We start from the raw sequence: 8,179 nt of genomic DNA, 5'->3' as shown, positions 1-8,179 counted from the left end.
TGCGTCGTCATGAGCTTCCTAGTGTGTCTAGTAATAAAGATGTAGCAGTGTGTGATGCTTGTCAGCAGGGGAAGAGTCATCAACTTCCTTTTTCGGAGTCCAGTCGTGAGGTGAAACATCCTTTAGAACTTGTGTTTTCAGATGTATGGGGTCCTGCTCAGACTTCTGTTAGTGGTCATAATTACTATATCAGTTTTGTTGATGCTTACAGCCGCTTTACCTGGCTTTATCTTATCAAACGTAAATCTGATGTATTTGACATTTTTGTTCAGTTCCAAAAACATGTTGAACGCCTTCTCAAGCACAAAATTGTTCATGTTCAGTCGGACTGGGGTGGCGAGTATCGCAACCTCAACTCCTTCTTTCAGTCGCTTGGGATCACTCACCGTTTAGCATGTCCACATACACATCAGCAGAATGGTTCAGTAGAACGTAAGCATCGTCACATTGTTGAAGCTGGTCTGACTCTTTTGGCCCATGCATCTGTTCCGTTTCGTTTTTGGAGTGATGCTTTCACCACTGCATGTTTTCTCATCAATCGTACTCCCACTCGTGTTTTGAATATGAAGACTCCCATTGAAGTTCTCCTTAATGAACAACCGGACTACACCTTTCTCAAGGTGTTTGGGTGTGCTTGCTGGCCCCATCTCCGTCCATATAACAAGCGTAAGCTCGAGTTTCGTTCCAAGAAGTGTGTTTTTCTTGGTTATAGCTCTCTTCATAAAGGATACAAATGTCTTCATGTGCCCACTAATCGTGTCTACATCTCTCGGGATGTTGTGTTTGATGAGCATGTTTTTCCCTTTGCCAAACTCCCTGTGTCCACTACCGAGCCACCTGTCATGCATTCATCCTCTGTTGCTTCGGACCAATTTGATGATGTTGCATATTCTCCTGTATTGTTGCCTAACCATGGTGCAGGCACTGGTCGTGGGGCTCGTTTGGAGATTCTGGAAGTGCCATCTTCCTCTTCGTCGCCATCGCCTTCATCCTCGGCACCTTCTGTTGTGCATGAGGAGCACATGGCGCCCCTGCATGGCCTCGGTTTCCGTGCTCATGCACGGCCGATCGACGTCCTGGCCCGGTCGCCTCTGGCTTCTAGGCTGCCTTCGCCATCGTCGCGCCCTGCAACCCCGCCGACTGGGCCGGCCTCCTCGGTCCCCGTCTCGCCCAGGGCGTCGGGGCAGTCATCACCAGGCCTGGCCTCGCCCGCCCCTGTCTCGCCCAGGGTGTCTGGGCCCTTCTCATCAGGGCCGGCCTCGCCTGCTCTCGCCTCGCCAAGGCCGTCTGGGCCGGTGTCGCCGGAGCTGGCCTCGCCCACTCTCGGTTCGCCCATGGCCTCTGAGCCCCTGTCGTCGGGCCAGTCTTCGCCATGCAGCCCGGAGTCGTCTGTCCCGAGCTCGCCTGAGGTGATTCCTGCATCTCCGGCGACCGTCACGTCTCCGTCACCTTCGCCTCCGCCGGCTCCTGCTGCTGCTCTACGTCCACATACGCGCAGTCGGAGTGGCATTTTTCAGCCTAAGCAACGTCACGATGGCACAGTTGCTTGGTTAGCGGCGTGCATGTCTGCTGCTCTCGCAGATCCATCCTCTGAGCCACGCACGTATCAAGCTGCTATGCGCATTCCTCATTGGAGAGAGGCCATGGAGCAGGAGTATCAAGCGCTTCTTCGCAATCAGACATGGACTCTTGTTCCTCCACAATCACGGGTAAATGTCATTGATTCCAAATGGGTTTTCAAAGTGAAGAGGCATTCTGATGGGTCCATTGAGCGCTATAAGGCTCGTCTGGTTGCTCGTGGTTTTCGACAGCGTTTTGGACTTGACTATGAAGACACCTTCAGTCCAGTGGTCAAGCCTACTACCATCAGACTTCTTCTCTCTCTGGCTGTTACTCGAGGTTGGTTTCTTCGTCAGCTTGATGTTCAAAATGCTTTTCTTCATGGTGTCTTGGCGGAGGAGGTTTACATGCGCTAGCCTCCGGGTTTCTCTGATCCGGATCGCCCTGATCATCTCCGTCGTCTGTCCAAGGAAATTTATGGTCTGAAGCAGGCTCCTCATGCTTGGCATGCTCGTCTTGCAATGGCTCTTCGTGCTCATGGTTTTGCATCATCAACTGCTGACTCCTCATTGTTTCTTCTTCAAAGGCCTGAGGTTACTATGTACTTGTTGGTCTATGTAGATGATATCATTTTGGTCAGCTCCTCTCAGTCGGCTGCTACTGCGCTTGTTCGCTCACTTGGTGCTGATTTTGCGGTCAAGGACCTTGGGAAGCTTCATTACTTTCTTGGTGTGGAGGTTACTTCTCGTGCTGCTGGCCTTGTTATGACGCAGAAGAAGTACTCTCTGGATTTGTTGCAGCGAGCTGGGATGCTTAAGTGCAAACCGACGACTACACCCATGTCTACCACTGATAAGCTCAATGCTGTTGATGGTGTGCTTCTTTCTTCTTCTGATGCGACAGAGTACAGGAGTATTGTTGGTGGGCTCCAGTACTTGACGATCACGCGACCAGACATTTTCTATGCTGTTAACCGAGTCTGCCAGTATCTGCAGTCACCCCGTGACACTCATTGGTCTGCTGTTAAGCGGATTTTGCGCTATATTCGTTTCACGGTGGCTCATGGTTTGCATATTCGGCCGTCTGACTCTGGTTGTCTTTCAGCATATTCTGATGCAGACTGGGCTGGCAATCCGGATGACAGGCGATCCACGGGGGGTTATGCTGTCTTCTTTGGCTCTAACCTGATTGCCTGGAGTGCTCGGAAACAGGCTACTGTCTCGCGTAGCAGTACTGAGGCTGAGTATAAGGCTGTGGCCAATGCCACATCAGAGATCATCTGGGTACAGTCCTTGCTTCAGGAGTTAAGTATACCCCAATCACAGCCTCCTGTTCTTTGGTGTGATAACATCGGTGCTACATACCTTTCTGCAAATCCGGTATTCCATGCCCGAACGAAACACATTGAAGTTGACTATCACTTTGTGCGTGAACGTGTCTCTCAGAAGCAACTACAGATCAAGTTTATTTCTTCCAAGGATCAACTTGCTGACATCTTCACCAAGCCATTGCCTTTGCCACAGTTTGAGACTTGCAGGCGCAATCTTACCCTTCTAGATTCATTAGAAAGTGGCTAAGATTGAGGGACGGTGTTAGACTGTATTTACATGTGTATATTATAACCTTGTATACCACCTCATTATATATATATGTGATAGGCCATCCCTAGAGGGTTGTGCCGGTTCCCCCAAAGCCTATTGTCTTACACTCATGGGTGGTCGTAGGGAGCTCGCAGGCGTGGTGAGCTGCAGGGGAGTGCATGCACGCCAACTGTTCGACAGAACGGTGGTGGCTACACGAGGTCCGTGTGCAGCATTGTAGCATTGCGTTGCGTTAGAGACGAGCAAGGTGTCTGAGGTCGCGCTCTTGACGGCAGTGTTGGCCGAAAATGTTGGATAGAACCATGATGCAGCCGCACCTACGCTCAAAGCCACTCATCTGTTGGGCCCCATCCTTGGGATTTGTGCCTGACAGCCAAGGTAAAACATGGCGGGAATGGTCAAAATACAGTTAGCAGGCCTATAGGTTCTAATAAAATCTACTGCATGCCAGAATAAAATAATCGCTAAAATAATCAAGTTGGTCCATACTACATACTGTTCACTTTTTTTATTGCTTCGTGATGTACAATGGCCGTGGGACCAGGCTTGCATGGATGCCTGAACAATCGCTGCAGATATTATATCAAGCTGAATCGGTTTTTGAATGTTTCATTTAGACAAATTTCTGTGCATCACAGCAAACAAAAAAGGCAGCAATGGTATTCCAGAGAGAATCAAAACTTGAGCATGGCAATGTAGCTGCTCCTGTTGCTATTCTTCTGTTTTCCGATTTTTTTTGTTTATTTTTCCATTTTTCTTCTTTTTGTTTGTTTATTTTCTTTTAATTTTTCTTTTCTGTCATGTTTTTATTTTTTCGTGCATACATATCACCGTGAGCTACATTATTATTGGGAAGCCTGAACATGACTCTTTTTTAATTTTCTTTCTTGGGCTTGTGAGCTACAGTGTTATTGGGAGACGTGCCACATTGGAAGTCTAGCCTGAGAATGCCAGCGTAAATGATGGGTTAACTTAAAGAGTAATGAATCACAAAAATTTGAATGCTAATAGGGCCCAGATCCTAATGGGAAGTGTACTACATCCAAGGGTGTTGACCGTAGGTGCGGCCGAGCCATGGTCCTAAAACTCAGCTCTCTTGGCCGAAAATGTTGGACGCGCTCGGCGCCGGCTCCTCCCTTGGAGGCTTGGACCCTGGCGGCGAGAGTACTGCCTCACGCAACAGATACAACATTGTCAGGATTCAGGGGAGCTCACCACGATTACTCTCCTTTCGGTATACCGCACCATCGCCGGCATAGAATGTCCAGTTCATTGCAAGCACGCTACGAGAGCTACCGGGCATATGAGCTAGCTGTACGAATTACGAATCTATGGAGCTACCTACTGATTGGTTTTAAGTGTTTCAGAGGATTTCACGTTGTAGCCTTAGTCGCCGGCCTCGTGTCCGTCGAGGTCGCCAGGCTGATCTCCGCTGAGTCGGCTGCTACCGTCGATGTGGAGGTGAGACTCGTGGCTTTCTCGGACCTCGTCAGTTTGCTGACCGACAACAACGACACATCTGAGTCGGAGAAGGTGTTGGGCCGCAAGATGCCATGGCGGACGAGGAGGACAGAGTGGTGGGTGAAGATAAATTTGACGTGTGGGAATGGGCAGTGAGAATAATGGTGATCCCGGTCGGGATCGACTTTTCGAGTGCGCCAAACAAGTGTGAGGGTAGAGTTGACCAGGATAAGTGAGTACAACTTTACAGGGTACAAACTTCAAGAATTTAAATGTGAGGATCCATTTTTGACTACCTCTACAAGTTTAAGATTTTTTTTTGAGGATTTACAAGTTTAAGATTTAAAATAGACTTCACTCGAGACCGAGATTGCAGCCTGACACGATGAAGTTGGCTACTTGCCTACGTGTGCCTGGCTCTTTTACTCTAGCATGATGAGTGCGAACGTGGTGGGTCCAAAGCACCTAAGATTGCAGCCTGAGACAATCGTCAGGGTACTGGAATATATCGTACGGGAGGCAATTTCATTTTTTTAACACAGTACAATGTGAGTGCCTACATACACATACTTCTTCCAATCATTTTTACTTTGCGTACTAGATTTGTTTCAAGTTAAACTTTACAAAGTTTAACCGACTTTATACTAAAAATACCAACATCTATAATACCAAATATATATATATATATATATATATATATATATATATATATATATATATATATATATATATACTATCAAACTATAGTTCATAATGAATCTAACAATATTGATTTGACATTATAAATGTTGATACTTTTTTTATAAATTTGGTTAAAATAAAGATGCTTTAACTTCGAACAAAATTTATATGCAAACTAAAAACGACGAAGAAAGTATCATCACCACTATAAGCACACACGAGCACCCACACTATCTCTCTTTATGTGTGTGCGTGCGCGTATATGTGTCCATATCACAATTCTTTACTCTTCATGTGGTTCTAACATTATGTAAAGAAATGGAATCCTCCCAGGACTTCTCCAAAGCGAAACCTCAGAGTGTTGGTATATGTCCGGACCACGGCGTCCGAACAACTTTTGCTATCAAATTGGGACCCCTAAATGTCTGTGGATCAATGTACGTGTCCCTTTTTCGGTACCTGGAAACAACCATGAGGGGGCTATGCAGGAGTTCGAACATCCCCTTGACCAACAAAAAGCAACCATGTGGTCATCCTGTCGTTTCTCTCTCTACTCCCAACCACACACCACACACACATGTCCAACCAAAAGTAACCATATGCCCCCCTCTCACCTCTCTCTCTCTCTCATCTCTCCTCCCAACCGGACAAATGAGTAATTTTTGGGAATAAAGATTGGATGGCCCCCTCCCGTATCCTGTCCGCGGACATGTCCCCCGTGGTCGGTGGGAGGGATAGTGTGTTTGTTTTGAGGGGTAGTGTTGGAGAGCATCTACAACCGTATTGGGAACATCCACCCCCCTGATCGTCCGCGCACGCGCCCGAGTTCCATTTGGGACAGCGCCAGGTCCTACAAGTAGGTCCCACTCTAATGCTGGTCCAACCATTAATCCTGATTGGTTTCCATCTTCAGAAGAGAAGATACAAGCTTTGAAGCAGATGATGATGGCAATGAACCAATGTCCTTTATTATCACCTCTGACAGAAGGAGTAGAGCTAAGAAAAGACCACCTAGGGTCTGGTAGGATGAGGAGAGGATGCATCCAGAACAACAATTCCAACTACAACTTTGTTTCAAAGATGTTTACCAATTCAGAGAGGCTCTTGTCAATTTGCATGTCAAACAACTTAGAAGATACAAATATCACAGAAACTGCAGCGATAGGATAATAGTTTGCTGTGATGGAGATGGTTGTCGGTTCTACATGGTAGCAACAAAGATAAGAAATGAGCCCACTTTCTGCATTAAGAAGATGAGGTTGGAGCACACATGTCCCACCCAGTCTGAGAAGACTAGGATTAGCTCAAAGTGGCTTGGCAACAAAATGCTTGAAACTATCACATCAGATCCCAACACTACTGTACCTGCTATTGTTGACAAGACAAAGAGGCGGTTTGGGCTTGAGGTCCCTAGGATGATGGCCTGGAGAGCTAAGAAGAAAGAAAGGGATATTGTGGGCCCATATATGCTCTACAAGATCATTGAGTAGTTGCACATGCACATTTTGATCTTGAAGATTTTAATGCATCTGTAGAAAATTCACAATATGATGTGCATCTTGTTCCAGACAGGGTTGTACACTGGACTTCTCAAAATCATGCGTTCGGGCCATCCCTTCACTCTCACCCTTGACAATCATATTGCGCAAAATGACACAACATGTCATCAACTGCCAAATTCTCTGGTTCCCACATCATTGCAACTCCGTGGTTAATACCCCCAACGAGCTTGGAGCACTCTGATGCCCTCTTCCCATCCTTCCTAACTTCTTCTTGCATTGTTGCAAAGTGGCATTGTTTGTTGCCATGGGGATTGGACATGGTCTTCAAAAACGCCGTCCACTAAGAATAGATACCATCGGATATAGTACCACATGTTGTAGTTGTGCCCGTTCATGGTGTAGTTGCACGACAAAGCATCCCCATCACAAAGGGCCCTAAAAGCTGAGATCATTGGAGCATATTGATGTCATTGTGAGAATCACGCAAGCCAAAGAAAGCATGCCAAATCCACATGTCCCTTGATGTCACTACCACCAGTTTGATGGTTGCCTCTTTCGTGTGACCTTGGTACACCCCTCACAAACCTTTGGACAGTTCTACAATTGTCAATGCATGCAATCAACTGAACTGAGCATACTTGAAAAACCGCTTACCGCTCCCATTTCCATCAACATTTTTGTATCTTGCGCATTTGGTTCTCTCGGATACTCTACTCCAAACATCTTCACCACGGCGCGGAAAAATGTCATAGTGGCATCAAGGCATGTGTTCTTCCCTATTTGGACCATCTCACCAACGACATTGGAGACAATACATAATGAAAGTATCCTCGGAGCAATTGTGCATTTCTACAAAGAGAATGAGAGTTGTCCAAAACAATCCTTCTTGAGACTGAAGTACGGATCATGTGCATCCACTCCCCCCACTATGCTTAGGAACAATGCTTTGCGCATACGAAAGCGTCGACGAAAAAACGCTTCATGGAATGTTGGTCCGGGTTGGAAGTAGAGCTTGTAGAGCAGTAGTACCCCTGCGGTCCTATCCATGTTTAGAATCTCCTCCCTTTTATCGAACCCTTGAGGTTCAAAATGTGCTCCACTTCCCTCTTATTTTCCTCATGGATGCTAATCATCATCAAGAACTCAACGTCTTCGTCATCCGAATCCAGAGAATCAATGAACATTTTTTAATGAATTCATCAAGCTCCTTGTTCTGATACTCCTTATCTGACGAACCCAACGAATCCACCGTTTTGCTGACAAAAGAATAAAAAAACTGCTCTGGCATTTTGTCGAACACATAGAGGGCAATGCGTATGACTGGAGGAGCGACACGTACAACGACGACGTATGGGGCGCGACCGTTTCTGGGGC

The sequence above is a fragment of the Triticum dicoccoides genome, chromosome 7B, assembly GCF_002162155.2.
Source record: "Triticum dicoccoides isolate Atlit2015 ecotype Zavitan chromosome 7B, WEW_v2.0, whole genome shotgun sequence".
In the NCBI taxonomy this organism is placed as follows: domain Eukaryota; kingdom Viridiplantae; phylum Streptophyta; class Magnoliopsida; order Poales; family Poaceae; genus Triticum; species Triticum dicoccoides.
This window is presented reverse-complemented; position numbering follows the sequence as displayed.